Here is a 16,268-nt window from a genome sequence, read left to right on the forward strand (position 1 = left end):
GGAGTTGCACTTCTGTCCATGGTCAGAACTGCCCCATCTTGATAGAGGTGAACAACTCAGGACCTAGCTCATGCCTAAACATGGCTGGGATCCAGAAGTTAGTCATTCCTCTATGTAACTCCCTGGAGGGTCATAATCTAGCAACTGTTCTCAGAGTGTGTATAACACACTGACAGGAGTAAGTTCAGCACAAAATGCAGTTGTAGCTGCTGCTTTCTTTTGAAATGATGGCAGGAGAGGAAGTATTGTTGATGGCCCTCTTTTTATACACAATCCCACTGTGCATTAAAACTCAAGAATCATTGAGTTAGAGAGCACAAGGTGGAACAGGTCTGTAAAGGAGTGGTTCATGCACTCACCTGGAAAAGGGAAGACCTGGGTTCTGTTATGTGCTCCCAGTACTGTGTCTGTATTTTATCCAATATTAGATGCACGTCAAAGACGAAAACATGCATGGGAGCAGATAGTGGTTTATGTGCCCTAACCAGTTTCCCCTGAATGCTTCAGTAGGAGAAATGAAGAGTTTCTTTCTCACCTAGAATAGATAATAGCTGGATAGTTATGCCACTGTCCTTGGAGATAGGAAATTTACATTTGAACTCCCATATCCAAGATCGAATTCAGCCTTGGCCTCCTACTTCCCTGGCAAGCGCTCTAATTACTTGCATCGTTGTCTTAAAAAAAAAAAAGAGATCACTTCTATTGGTTCCTTGAAAGAAATGTAATAGGTAACTTTCTGCATAGATGGATTTGAACTTGTGGATCCCAGGCAGAGAGAAGTTTTTGCTTGCTGTCCTAAGTCCCCTGGCAGATGTTAAAAAAATGGTGCAATTGGAATTGGAGGAATGTTATGCCCCATCCCATCATGGCAGACATGTATGGCAAGAAGTATAGTGTTTGGAGTATGGCATAAAATTCCTCCAATCCCAATTGCATAACTGCAGAGCTGCCCCCATTCTAATCCTACAGATCAACAAGGGGCTGCTCTGTCCCAGACATGAGTGGGCTCCAGGCTGAGAGCTTTCAGAGCCAGACCAACAATCAGCTGGTTGTTGGACACAGCCCTGAATAGCCTCCAGTCTAATTAGAGACCTGGGGCTGTTTGGAACCAGATCCAACAAGCAGCCAACTGTCTCTTAAACAGACAGGGGACTGCCCAGCTGCATGCACAGTTTTTAGAAGTCCTAGGACCCTGGGATGGGGGTGTCTCATTCCCCAAGTCATCTAAAAACCATATGTTCAACCTGGCTTTCCCATCTCAGTATTTTAAAGTGTTTTTTGCCCTGTAGCCCCACTGGGGCCTGTAGGGCAAGGCAGGAAAGGCTGTTGCTCAGAGGTTGCCAGGGTCCTCTTGGCACTCCCTGCCAGAGAATCATGTAACCCATGTATCCAGCAGCCGATGAGACTGGGGCCTAAAAGAACCAGGATGTGACCTTTATATATGTTCTTGTTTGATGCATATATAAGCAGTTCATTTTGATTTAGGATGCTGTCAGGGAAGTGTTGGATCCAAAGACAATCACAGAGCTTGTTAAACCCAGCAGGTTCAACAGAAAGGGCAACCAAATCCATTTCTGTGCTAGAAGTTACTGAGGGCTACCATCTAAAGCATCTGGATATATATCAATAGCATAATTAAATAAGGTGAATTAACAGAACTTTTCCTTAATGCAAACACAAGGACTAGGATGTTGACTGTAGGCTCTGTGTACCAGGGACAAAAAGCCAGTGGAAGGGGTTGTGGTCTTGACCCTGAAAGGAAGCAGAAATCTGGGGATTTTTTTGTGTCTGTGTAAGGAACAGCATTATTGGCTTCTACTGCATTTAGGGGAAGAGGATTTTATGTACTTTTTTTGTTTGTTTTTATTTTCTATTCATTATTTCACTTGGTTCTTATCCAAATAGACTCAGTTTTGCAAAGCTAACTACTTAGGACAATGGGGCAAGAGTATGATTTAGATCACAAGTTAACATTTCTTTATGAAAACAAGTATATCTGCAATTATTTTCAATTCAGTTTATTCAAGACTAGATTATCTTGTCTCCAGTTAACATCTATTTGTGAAATGCTCCTCATTCTGACTTACTATTCCAAGGAGATTCTTTTCATATGGCATCAAAACTGTTCAATAGAACACTCCTATTAAATGTCGTATGCTGTATTTTTTGTGTTTGGCTGGTGAATGCATTATGCTGAAAAGTTTGCAATTTAATATACCATGATATACTGACAGATATTAAATGGATAAAAGTTCTATGCCTATTAAAAGTTACAAGCCTTGGTACATTACAGCATTTTACTGCAGTTAAGCTAAACATTTTTAGGTTGATTACTGAAATCATATTTAATTGAGCATACACTGGCCTGCCCAGATCTTAGGAGGAAATTCAGTACATAAGATTGAATTAAAATAAATTTGCGTGCATTCAATTTTTAAAATAATGTATACATATTGAAGACTTACAAACCATTTAGCTCTGTGATACTACTGACAGCTCAGACTAAGGTGACATCATGGGAAATCATTCTGAAATTTAAGAGTTATGAGGTTTTAGAGTTGTTTTTCTGTGTCTGTTTCTTACTTTACCTCCTGTTTTCTTATAAACAAGAGCACAGAGTGGGAATCATTTAGTGGAGTCACAAAAATCTTTTCTGGTTACATCATTTATTTCCTTATTTTGAGCAAGTTGGTAGAGCAAAGAAAACTTTACCTACCTACAGCAGTGACACTCGGTCTTGATTGATAACACTGGCTGCGCATGTGGTTCCTTTAACTGAAGAGCCAAAAGTGTACCCTTAACTGAACTGTAGCAAAAGACACTACAGTTCAAAAGAGAACAACTACAGTATGAGTTGCATGTACCACATTTATTCATGACTGAAGAAAAGATATGCTTAATACATGTAGTAAGAAAAAAGCAAACAAGCCTTTTGATAACTTTTTTTGTCCATGGTGACCTTGGGTTCCCCCTTAGGGGCCCTTTGCTGCTTTGAAATACCTCCTTTTGTATTATCTCTCTCCTCCTATGTCATTTCTGGGTACTGTTGATTGGTTTCCCTGTGGTAGTCACTGTCCATGTTCTGTTCTATCAGCATGTAACAGGGAGCTTTCTCAGCTGGTCTGCCATTGGCCTGCCCTCCTGTTTCTGGGCCAGCTGCCTGCCTCCTTTCCTGCCATGCCTTGTTGTTTCTTGATTGGTTCCAGTAAGGTGGGAGGCTGCCTATTCTTGCCCCGATGCCGGGTGGTGCTAGCTTCAGCTCTGTTCCTCCCCTACACCACAGCCCAAACCTCACAGATGGCATCTAGGTGACATAATGCTCCTGGCCTACAGCTGGACCAAGCATAGCTCTTGTTGTCAGGCCTCAGACACACACACATTCATACTGCCCTTTTCTCACTAGGGCCACTCCCACTCCACCCCCTCTCACAGGGTTTCTTTCACACATCAACAATTTGTACCACCTTGCTCCCTCTTGGAGCAGACCCCTTTGGCCTAGGCTTTAACTACTGCACACCTTGGGTGGCAGACATACTGTCTTTTGGGCATCCCTCACTGGGGTAGTGGCCAGCCAATTACTTGACCAGGGCCAAGCTTGCCCTGGCCCCTCTTGGGGCAACTCTATATACACTCACACACACATATTGGGATCTCAGCCATCTGGTTTCCTCCTCACTGGGGTTCCACATCTCTGCCCCCTCTCACTGGGGCCATGGGGCTTCCCTCCCCAGTGGGGACTTAGGTGGCCGTAGCCATGCCTGGCCCCCTTGTACATACAGTGTTGTGGGGGCTAGGGGTTAAGGCACCCCAACCTGCCTTTCACCAGGGTGGTAACTGGCCTGGTATTTCCTGGGGGCTCCCATGCCACTGGGAGCAAGCTGCTCTGTTTATATAGGTAGCCAGAGTTCTAAAATAGCCACCATAATCAAGCACCTGCTGGCTGTTTGGCTTAGCCCTTAAAATGGCAGGCACCAACAGTGCCTTGTCACACAGGATAATCCTTTGTTTCCCAAACCCACCAGATGCACACATCCTAATTTGGTCATTTACCAGTGTCTTAATTTGGGAGTGTCCCAGCCTCCTAGTTTGGTCCATCCACCAAAACCAGAAATCCCAAGGGCTCTGCAGCTGGTCACTGTGACCTAGACACCTTATCTTATTATGGGTTATCAAAGAACAATGTGGTATATGTCTTCAGTTTCCCAGTCTGTCTGCTGGTTCCAGACACAGAGAGTCTTGAAGGAAACAGTCACAAACAGGCTTAGTGAAACCAATTAACCCTTGCTGTTTCCCTGGACCATTGTTCTAATGCATATCTACTCTACCTACAAGGCAATTCCTAAAAGCAAACCTCTAAATATCATTTTTTTCCATTAAAAGTGATGGCTAGAAAATATATTGAATACATTTACCTCCCTGGAAATTCAGCTGAAGAGATGAATTGTGAGGATATTACTTCTAAAGGAATTAACCCCCCAGTATTAGGGAGGGCCTTCAACTTTAGATAGACCAAAAAGCCTACCTGCCTGTCCCACTTAGTACTATGGTAGCTGTAACAGAAAGAATAAAGCAAGAATTTCCTGCTAGAAGAGAAAAATGGGCTACACAGTACATTCTTTAATACTCTCTAGGGAAAGCTCTGTGTTTTTCATTTCATTGTAGCACCAAGGGTTTGGATTTGACTTTTATTTCCAAAATAGAAATCACTGCACAGAGGGGTGCTCTGGGTAAGCAGCATAATAGGAAATTTCAGAAATCAAAGATGCATTTATGAATACATTAAAGATTATTCCTTCATCTAACTGTATTACACCTTCATTCCAGCAAAACCCAGATCCGTTGGTCTTCCAGGTATATGTTACTATAAATAGGTTTTTCTGACATGGCTGATATGGGCAGAACTGAGTGTTTCTGTGTGGGTGAGGGATGTTGGAGTTGGTCTGAATGCATTAGTTATCCAAGGCCTGGAATAGACTCCTTCCAGAGGTGGTGCAAGCACCTACTCTGGACTCTCTTAAGAAATGTTTGGATGCTTATCTTGCTGGGATCCTTTGACCCTAGCTGACTCCCTGCCCCTGGGGCAGGGAGCTGGGCTTGATGATCTTCCAAGGTCCGTTCCAGCCCTAATGTCTATGAAATCTTGTGCTCCCAGTTGGTATCTATGACTATATTCCATACCTGTTAAAGGTTTTATGATGGGCATCATTGTACAGATAAAAAGTAAAATTAAATGAGTTTTATTTTTTTTCTTTACAAGATTATCACTGATTTATTTACAAGATTCTGGTTAATATTTAAAGGAATATATGGCTAAGTATCCGGTATCTTAAGGGCTCTACTTGTTGGACCAAATGACTCCTCTCTGGGTAAGGTTCCTTTCAGTGGCACTAAGTGTATGTGGTTTGAAAATGCTTTGAGAGACTTCAGGATAAAAAGATGAAAATGATTATTTTAGTGTTCTCCTCAGTGATGGTTAAAGCTGAAAAGATTTTGAGCACACTTTGGGTAGCACGAAGGAAGAAAATGCTACCATTCCCTTTTCATTGAATCTATTATTAGTATGTTGAGTGATGAAATCTGGAATTCTCATTGTGCTACAAGTTGGACCTTTACCAAAATCTGAAAGAAATAAAGGCAGGCAATCTTGGCATAACTAGCCAAACCTACCTTGCACTGTGACCGTTGAAGAAAAATCACCCATGGCTGATATGAGGCAAGGAGGTACTCTTCCTGTGAAATAAAACATGGTCTGGGCCATCTTGTCTGATACCTAAAGCCTAGACTAAATTTCTGTTCACCATATGGCAATATTTCTGTCTGTAGTTGATGGACACAATCCGCAAGTATTTATGTGGACAAATGGAGAACATGTGAGGGAGACAGGAAAAAGGCAGCAGAGTTACTTTCCTTCAAAGAGAGGAAAGCAGTCCTTTGTTCCTGTATAGTGGTGGATCAGATTTGCAGTGGAACACAAGGATAAGCAATAAAGAGGCTGTGCCAGATCGTCAGCTGTAAGTCAAGCATTCCATTGACTTCAGTGGTGCTATGCTGTTTCAAGCCAACTGAGCACCTGGCTGTAATATTTATACTATCTAATAAATTAACTAGATTAATTCCCTAATCTCATTAATCTTGCCCAGACCATCTCCATTTTGTTATTACAAAAAACAGCCCCCTCACAGCTCCTCCACCATTAAATTGACTAATGTGTGTTGAGAAAGTATATTAATAATAGCAATTTCTTTTGGGTAAACAACCTATTTTAGTGAGTCCATAAGCTAAATAAAACACCCCTCAAAAGTAGTCCTGACATAAAAAACAAGCCTCGAGAATGCTGCCGTAAACAATGAAAAGTTTTCATTCCAGAAATGTTTTTATTGGTATTAATTGAACTATTAGGCAAAAGTGTTTGTTAAGATTGTGCAATTATGATCAATTGCTGAGAGCAATGTCCACTGCTACTGAAAAGGAAAGAGGTGGGCAGGAGAGTCATATTTTGCTTTAGGCATGCTGTTTTCTTAGTGTAAGTTTGCTCCTTGAACATGCTTTAGTTAAAGCTCCCCTGCCACCATTTTTCAGCATGGGGACACTGATACACTTGACATGGAAGGCTGCTGGAGTGCTCCAGTAGACTTGATTAATGGAGACTGCTCTGACATGCTGTAATTACAGCGCATCAGAGCAGCCTTGATACATGTGTATAGGCACCCATTGTGTCCAGTTTTGGCTCTCCACTGCAGAAAGAAAGTGGACAAATTGGAGAGAGTCCAGTGGAGGGCAACAGAAATGGTCAGAGTGCTGGGGAACTTGACTGATGAGGAGAGGCTGAAGAAACTGGGTTTACATAGTCTGCAGAAGAGAAGACAGAGAGGATTTAATAGCAGCCTTCGACTATCTGAAGGGTGGTTACAAAGAGAATGAAGCTAGATTGTTCTCAGTAGTGACTGATGACAGAGCAAGGAGCAAAGGTCTTAATTTTTAGCAAGGGGAGTTTAGGTTAGATATTAGGAAAAACTCTCTCACTAGGAGGGTTGTAAAGCACTGGAACAGGTTACCCAGAGAGGTAGTGAAGTCTCCATCCTTAGAGATTTTTAAGACACAGCTAGACAAAGCCATGGCTGGGATGATATAGTTGGATAGTTCTGCTTTGAGCAGAGGGTTGGACTAGATGACCTTCTGAGGTCCCTTCCATCCCTCATGCTGTATCATTCTTTGATTACAGGTCTTTGGAGTGGACATGCCAGAGCCATTGTCTACATTATTCCAGGATTGAGACTACAATACTAGCTGCAGAATGAGTGCTGTCACTGTATGTATGGCGAGAACACCCTTGCAATACCTGTCTAAGTGGCTGTTGCAGAAAGGTCAGGATTTGGCTCTGAACAATTAATGTCTGCAGTACTCACCATCAATAAATACATATTCCATTTCACTTGTCTGTTGAGAACTGATAACTGTGCTTCCTGTTCACTGAAGAAAGAGATAAAAGGCGCTTCAGTCCTGATTTCCATAAGAGAAATGCACTTACCATAATACAGTCAATAAACGTTGTAATTTTTCTCATGAAAACAAGCATTAGTAGCTGTGTGAGTTCGATGCCGAATTATATAAGGACTGAATTAAGCACAGGCTCAGACCTGGATGTTCAATTTAAAACTTTTATTGTTTCACAAAGCTGTAAACTAAAGGGGGTCTGTTGGTTCATGAGGTTCCCAAATCAAGCCCTTGCTTTCTAACCCGGAGGCTAGGTGCGGCTGCCTGATTCAGTAGTCTCAGAACTGGTCAACAGCTCATTTAAAAGGAGTCCCTTATCTTTTTTTAGACAAAAGATACAAAACTGTCCCCATGTTGGCAGTGAGGCATCTAACATAACTTTACTATTATATATGATAACACCTATACATATGCATTTTTAATTCTTACTTCTATTGGTTATTTAGTTAACTTATCAATATTATAATTTCAGGTGATAAGCTTTGTATTATAATTTTTACGCTTCTTATGTTAATTCTTAATGACCTTTATGTTTCTTATATTAATTTTCTATAACTTAAATACATTATTCATCTATAGGTTTTGCTGGTTTTAGCAGGATTAAAATGTCAAGGCTGACATAATATGCGGCTGTTTTTTCATCATTGCGGTTTAGCCATGTGGTTTCCTGTTTTAACAATATAAGCTGCTTGCCTGCTATTTTTATCATTGTCCAAGGGTCAGAAAGTCAGCATTTTTCATCTAAGGGTCAGAAAATGATTACCAGAATGTCAATCGCTGACTCCTCAACCTCCTTGAAGCATTCTGGGAGTTTTAGTGCATTGTTCTTAATGCTAGGCCTTGCTTAGCATAAGCACTATCTCACAGTTGCTTCAGGAATTAGTGATGCTCACAACATTCCTCAGCCTGGGTACAGGATTAGATGGTAATGATTTAATTGATGGTTGCATGTGCAAATAAAATGTATGTACAATATTCTTTTGGTAATTATGTCTTTTCAGGGGGCCTCAGGCTCTTATAATTTAGGGCTCAGACAGTAATTACAAACCAGCTGCAATTACAAGCAAAACGCAAAGCGCACCCATGCCGCTCGTTTTAGAATTTAAAAAACAAAATCAAAACCCCCAAAAAACACAGTTGCAGCCCATGGTAGAGTAATTTAATTGCGAGTAATTAAGAAAGGTAATTTGACCCTGTAAAAAGATATATGCATTACTAGAAAAGTGTCAATCATGCAATTACAACTAAATGTCCAGTAGGGTTTCCAGGGGCAAAATAGCATTTCATTGAATCCTTTGAGTTTGAAAGTTCAGATTTTATTTGCAGGCTGTCCTACTTAAAAATCTTCTGTGGGAAGTTTGTTTCAGCAAAGACTACAGGGGTGGGTCAGTAATTTGTGGACTCCAAAGGACCAGTGTGAAATCATTCTTGACAACACCTGCAATTGACAGAGTATTAGAAAGATCATTCCCACAAGGAATTTATAATAGGGGCTTGGGGCTGGCTCTGCAGGTTGGATTATACAGTCTAATGACATGGAGTACTATGTCCAGGTTTGGGCCTTGAACTTGAAGGATGTGGACAGTTTGGAAAGAGTCCAGCATAGAGCAACAAAAATGATTAGGGATCTGGGAAGCAAGCCTTATGAGGAAAGGCTGAAAGAACTAGAGTTATTTAGCTTGGAGAGGATTCATAGACCTTAGGGCCTGGAAGGGACCTTGCAAGATCATTGAATCCAGCCCCCCTGGCATAGGCAGAAAGTTTGTTGGGGTCAAATGACCCCCTCAAGATAAGCACCCAAATGCCATTTGAATGAGTCCAGAGTGGGTGCTTGCACCACCTCTGGGGAGAGTCTGTTCCAGACCCTGAACACTTGGACCATAAATACATTTTTCCTTATGTTTGAGGCTGTTAGACCTTGTTATCCCTTGGAGAGTCCTGGTGAACAACTGTTCTCCCAGATCCTGGTGCCACCACCCTTATTTACTTTTAGGCTGCCACCAAGTCCCTCCTGAGACTTCTCTTCTCAAGGCTGAAGAGTCCCATGTCCCTCAGCCTCTCCTCATAAGGCTTGCTTTCAAGTGGGTTGCTCTCCTCTGGACTCTCTCTCAAGCTTATCCATGTCTGTCCTGAAGTGAGGGACCCAAAAGTGAATGCGGTACCCCAGCTGTGGCCTCACTAAGGCCAAGTACAGAGGAAGGACGATGTCCCTGGTTTTGCTTGAGCTGCATTGGTAGATGCATGCCAGAAATGGAGGACCCCAAAACATGTGAGCAGGCAAGCAGCTTAGAGTTGTCCTGAGGGACCCTTCACCTGCGCCAGGGCCTGCGCGCCCCCCCTGACAGCTGCGCCCTCACTGGCACTGGGGCCTGTGTGCCCCCCCAACAGCTGCGCCCTCACCGGCACTGGGGCTTGCACACCCCCCCATGACAGCTGTGCCCTCACTGGCACCAGGGTCTGTGCCCCCAAAAATGAGGCCTCCTCTGTCCCCTAATAGCCTCACCCCAAACCTCCAGTTGTAAACAGCAAACATAAAACTCAAGCCCCTAGGCTATAACATAAATCTTTGCTAGTTGGCAATAACATCATTCTTCCTGCCACACCAGGGTTGCTCTATCTTTCCCCAGCCTTGGGCTGTACCTGCAATCCAGCCTCTTCACCTAGTTCAGTCTGGCAGAGCTCCTTCCCCTCTGGCCGCTCATGGGGAACTGCCTCCCTGGACTCAGTCCTGGGGTTTAAATGGGATCCAGGCCCTAACCCTTCCACTGATGGGTATGAGTCACTGGCTCCCTCTGGTTGCCCTAGCAACCAGCACTTGGGCTCCTTCCTCATTGCTCCCTGATACAGGGAGCATTGGATTTGCAGCTGAAAAAAGGCTATAACTTGTGGCCTAGCAAAACTGCTAACCACAAGGCAGAATGGTGTGTTAAAAGTAACATTGCAAGACACTTAGGCAACCATTTTCCTAACAACATAGTATTGTTGTAAGATACATAGCTCTTTGTGTAAGAAGAACAGGAGGCAGATCACCGGCTATCATCAGGAGATAAATCAGAAACAAGGCCTTGAAGATGGTGAAGAAATCAGCAAAATACCGCAAGTGACCAAAAGAAGCTGGGGTCAGGGTCCTAGGCATGTCCTCATAGCAAAAAGACATGTAAATAAGTGAAATGCATAGGCAATTCCATGCTAATAAAGTAAACAGTAAACAGAAGTGGAGCTTAAGATAGGAGGGAATATGGATGGAACAAAGGAGGGACAAAGGTGGAATAAATGTTAATGAGCATAAACCAAGGTGTATAAGTGTAGAAAGAATTAATGTTTGTGGCAGCTCCCTGGTTTGTTGGTGCTAGTCCAAAGCTGTCCCCATTTTGAATAAAGCAGTTAAGCAATGTATGCAGGTGATGCATGATGGCATCGATCCGTTGTCTCCCTAGTCATTGGGCATTGCATGGAGGCGGGGTCTAACAGTCCTTGGTGATGACTCCTATTTTCCATCCGGCATAGGATTTTCTCTTTGGGCCTCTCTCAGGACATCCAGAAGTTCCCTAGTGAGCCAACAGGGCACCTCAGCCCACTAACTGCACTTCCTTTGGAATGGGATGGGGTTTCCTTGTGCTTTGAGGATTATGTTCTTAAGGAACAACATTCCTCATGGGCTCCCCTTTCTAAGGGGACCTGGTCTCCAAGTGCCTGGTTGACCAGTCTACTGAGTTTTTGAAAGTCAGCCTTCCCAAGGGTTGAGGATTTCTGTTTTACTGATACACTTGCCTGTCCTGCACTGGACAGAGAAAGTGATCAGTTCACGGTTAATGTCACCAAGCTTTCCCTCAACCCTCAGATCACTCACCAGATCATCCCCTTTGGCTGGAACCAGATCCAACAGTGCCTCTCCCCTAGTCGGCCTGTAGACCTCTTGCGTTAGGTAGAGGTCATCAATGCACATGAGGAAGCTATGCGATTGTTCAGATTTGGCTGTGTGCTCTTCCCACAAGATGTCAGGGAGGTTGAAGTTCCCCATGATGACCAGACATTGGGAGCATGCAGCCTCAGCCAGTTCCCTATTGAATTCTCAATCCAGGTCTTCCTCTTGGTTGGGAGGTCTGTAATAGACCCCTTCCCCATGCCCCCTCCCCTGTATTTTAACCCAGAGGGTCTCAAGACAGCCTTCTTGGTTGCTAAACTCTATTTGAAGGGAAGTGTATTGCTCCTTCATGTAGACAGATACACTCCCACCCCTCTTCCTAACATGGTCTCTCCTGTACAAGGTATAACCTTCTATACCTACAGACCAGTAGTAGATGGAGTCCCACCAGGTCTTCATTATCCCTACAAGATCATAATTATTGTTATTCAGGAATAGGGCCAGCTCCTCTTGCTTGCTCCCTAAACTCCTGGCATTTGTGTACAGACAGCTGAGCCTGCCATGTGAAGCCCTGGGCTCCCCTGTGTGCTGGGACATGACCTTTCCTTAGGCTGTATTTGGTGTGATTTCCGTTGGGCTACCTGGTCTGTTACTACTCTGGCTGTCGTGACCTGGGCTAGAACTGTTAATTAATCACCCATCCCCCCTATAGTTTCATAGTTTCATAGTTCATAGTTTCATAGTAGCTAGAGTCGGAAGGGACCTAGGAAGATCATCTAGTCTGACCCCCTGCCTTGGCAGGAAAGAGCACCGGGGTCAGATGACCCCGGCAAAGTGCTCATCTAACTTCCTTTTAAAAATCCCCAGGCTAGGAGCCTGCACCACTTCCCCTGGAAGCCGGTTCCAGGCCCTAGCCGCCCTGACTGTGAAGTAGCGCCTCCTAATATCTAATCTAAACCTACCCTCCGCCAGCTTGTGACCATTATTCCTGGTCACTCCTGGCAGCGCACGGGGGAACAGGGACTCCCCCAATACCTGCTGATCCCCCCTGACCAGTTTGTAGCAGGCCACAAGGTCCCCCCTTAACCTTCTCTTGTGGAGGCTAAACAGGTTCAGGTCCCGTAGCCTCTCCTCATAAGGCCTGCCCTGCTGACCCCTGATCATATGAGTGGCCCTCCTCTGGACTCTTTCCATATCGTCCACGTCCCTCTTGAAGTGTGGCGCCCAGAACTGGACGCAGTACTCCAGCTGCGGCCTGACCAGTGCCGCATAGAGGGGGAGGATCACCTCCCTGGACCTGCTTGAGATGCATCTGTGGATGCATGACAGGGTACGGTTGGCCTTCTTGACTGCCTCCCCACACTGCCGGCACATGTTCATCGTGGAGTCAATGACGACTCCAAGATCCTTTTCCGTCTCCGTGCTGGCAAGAGGGGAGTTCCCCAACCTGTAAGTGTGGTGCCGGTTCTTCCTCCCCATGTGCAACACCTTGCACTTATCAATGTTAAACCCCATCCTATTCTCATCCGCCCACCATTGCAACCTGTCAAGGTCAGCTTGTAGCCTATTGCACCCTTCTAGTGCACCCACATCCCCCCACATCTTAGTGTCATCAGCAAACTTGAACAGGGTGCTTTCTACCCCCTCATCCAAGTCACTGATGAAGATGTCGAACAGTGCGGGCCCGAGGACCGAGCCCTGCGGAACCCCACTGCCCACGTCCTTCCAGGTCAAGAAGAACCCATCCACTACCACCCTCTGGGTGCGGCCCTCTAACCAGTTGGCGACCCATTTGACCGTGTGGGCATCGACACCACAGTCTCCCAGCTTTTTGATGAGGACAGGGTGAGAGACAGTGTCGAAAGCCTTCCGGAAGTCCAGAAAGACTACATCCACAGCAACCCCTGCATCTAATGATTTGGTGACCTGATCGTAAAAGGCCACCAGGTTGGTCTGACAAGACCTGCCACTGATGAACCCATGTTGGTTGCCCCTGAGCATGCATTCCCCCACAAGGCCCTCCTGGATGTGTGCCAGGATAATTTTTTCAAAGAGCTTACCCGGGATTGAGGTAAGACTAACTGGCCTGTAATTTCCCGGGTCCTCTTTTTTTCCCTTTTTGAAGATAGGGACCACATTGGCCCTCTTCCAGTCCTCCGGCACCTCACCAGAGCACCACGAGTGCTCATAGAGCCGCGCCAGGGGTCCCGCAATGACCTCGGCCAGTTCCTGTAGAACCCTAGGGTGAAGATCGTCCGGACCAGCGGACTTGAACACGTCCAGCCTCTCCAGAAGTACCCTAACTAACTCCTCGCTAACCCCTGGCCCAGGCGTGTCTCTCCCGGGGCCCGAGGGGGGCCCAGCAGGGAGGTGGCTGAACTGGTCCCTACTTAGGAAGACAGAGGCAAAGAAATCGTTAAATATGTTAGCTTTGTCATCTGGCATGACGACTAAGTTGCCCATCGTGTCCTGCAGGGGCCCCACATTACCCGGGACCCTCTTTTTACCCGCTATGTATTTGAAGAAGGACTTCTTATTGTCCTTAATCCGGGAAGCTAGTCCTAGCTCCATCTCTGCCTTGGCCTTCCTGACTGCCCCCCTACATCCTCAGACGACTGTAACATAGTCCTTCTTGGTGATGACCCCATCCCTCCATTGGGTGTATGCCTCCCTTTTAGCAAGGAGACATTCCCGGATGCTCCTAGTGAGCCATGGGGGTTTATGTGCGCTCCTGCTCCCTTTGACCCTTGTTGGGATTACCTCCCTTTGGGCATGGAGGATCGTCTCCTTAAGGAGCAACCACTCACCTTGGACATCTGGCTCCCTTCCCCTCTGGGTCCTCAGCGCTTCCCCAACGATCCTCCTTAGCTTGTTGAAGTCAGCCCTCCTAAAGTCTAGGGCTGTTGCCTTGCTGCAGCCCTTTGCCACCTTACGCTGGATGGTGAATTCCAGCAAGCGATGATCACTGTCTCCCAGGTGGCCCATCACCCACAGCCCCCTCACCAGGTCATCACCCGTGGACAGCACCAGGTCCAACAAGGCGTCTCCCTTGGTGGGGCTGTGCACCTCCTGGGTTAGATGGAGGTCCTGCACTCTGGCTAAGAACCGACGTGAGCGATCAGACTTAGCTGACTGCTCTTCCCAGCAGATGTCTGGGAAGTTCAGGTCCCCCATGATGACCACATCCTTAGTCCTCACTGCCTCTGTGAGCTGACCTAAGAATTCCTGGTCGAGCTCTTCTCCCTGGTTGGGAGGTCTATAGTAGACTCCCACCATTAAGTCTCTATCCCCTGGACTGCCTTTTACTCTAACCCAGAGCACCTCAGAGTGCCCCCCCTTTACCCCCTTGCTAATTGACGAGGAAGTATATTCCTCCTTGATGTAGAGTGCTACTCCTCCACCTTTCCTTCCTATCCTGTCCCTCCTGTATAGCCTATAGCCCTTGACACTCACCGCCAGTCATGCGATGAGTCCCACCACGTTTCTGTGATCCCCACTATGTCAGGGCTGGTGACAGCTAGGAGGAGGGCAAGTTCCTCCTGCTTCTTCCCCATACTTTGAGCATTCATGTAGAGGCATTTGAGGCCTCCAACGGTTGTGCCCACTGACCCCCTAGTCTCAGCAATGCCCCGTCCCCCATCACTTACCTGTTTCTCCCTTTTGACCATTGGTCTGGGCTCGCTGGCTGTTGCTGGGCATGGTAGTTCATCGTCTCCTCCACCCTCATCTTCCCCCTCCCCCGATGAGCCTAGTTTAAAGCCCGCCGAAGGAGGTTCACCAACCTGGAAGAGAACACACGCTTACCTTTAGGGGAAAGGTGGAGCCCATCCCATCCCAGCATGTCTCTCATCACGATGTGCCGGTCATGGCTGAGGAAGCCAAAGCCCGCCTCGAAGCACTATTCCTGTAGCCTCCAGTTGGTCTCCGCTATGCACATCTTGTGGCGTCTGCCTCGACCGCTCACTGGCAGGATGGAAGAGAAGACCGCCTGTGCGCCCATCTCCCTCAGCACGCCTCCCAGAGCATGGTAGTCCTCCATCAGGCGATCAGGGGCTCTCCTGGCCGCATCGTTAGTACCCACATGGACAAGGACCATGGGGTAATAATCGGTGGGCTGGATGATGGACTGGAGCATCCCCTTCACATCCTGAATCTTCGCTTCGGGCAGGCAGTAGACCTCACGTGCTGAGGGATCCTGGCGACAGATGGGGTCCTCCGTACCTCTCAGGATGGAGTCACCAATCACGATGACGCGACGCTTCCTCCTCTTAGGCCTCTTGACTCCCGCCGCCCGCACAGGACATTGTGTGCGCAGAGTCTCCTCCCTGGTATCTTCCACTGCTCCCTCCTCCTCCAGGGCTGCCAGGGCCTCATACCTGTTCTCCAGATGGACAGGAGGAACTGGTGCCTCAACATGGTTAATAGCCCTGGCACGGGAGACCGTCTGCCACTCAGCAGTGGAGGGCTCATCCCGGGCTGCCCTCTCCTCGGTCATACCACCCTGCAGAGAAAGAAAATACCTATCAATTTCCTCCTCTGCCTCACGGATTCCCCTCAGCCTGCTAACCTCCTCCAGGAGCCCCCGCACCCGTTCCTCCAGGGTCCGAAGGCGGATACCTACAGGACAGGTGCAGGAGTCCCCAGTCCCTGCCCCCCCAGACCTTGCCCTGTCAAGCCCTGTCAAGTAAGTCAGCCACCCTGGCTGAGAAGAGCTTCTTCCCTTTCAGGGTGAGGTGGAGGCCATCCCTCCCCAACAAGCCACTGCCTCTCTCTCTAAAGTGCAGACCGTGGTCAAAGAAACCAATCCCTTTGTGATGGTATTGTCACCAGAGCCTTCTGTTGACCTGTCTGATACACCTCTCCCTCTGAGGCCCATGACCCGTGACCAGGAGGATTGAGGAAAAATCTG

General features: G+C 46.6%; 1 long non-coding RNA gene across 2 annotated transcripts in view; it reads left to right on the forward strand.

The window, feature by feature from the left end:
- The window catches only part of LOC149871560 (uncharacterized), a 298,900-nt gene that overhangs the window by 183,638 nt on the left and 98,994 nt on the right, over nucleotides 1-16,268 (forward strand). Inside the window, exon 5 of one of the 2 annotated variants that reach the window (XR_016440267.1) lies at nucleotides 7,223-7,841. The exons of the other annotated variant lie outside the window; for it this stretch is intronic. This is a non-coding gene — a long non-coding RNA (uncharacterized LOC149871560). Of the gene's footprint in view, nucleotides 1-7,222; nucleotides 7,842-16,268 lie in introns of those variants that run through there. 2 annotated transcript variants of the gene reach the window in all.

Source organism: Crocodylus siamensis, chromosome 2 (genome assembly GCF_052110815.1).
Source record: "Crocodylus siamensis isolate JL-2025a chromosome 2, ASM5211081v1, whole genome shotgun sequence".
Classification (NCBI taxonomy): Eukaryota; Metazoa; Chordata; order Crocodylia; family Crocodylidae; genus Crocodylus; species Crocodylus siamensis.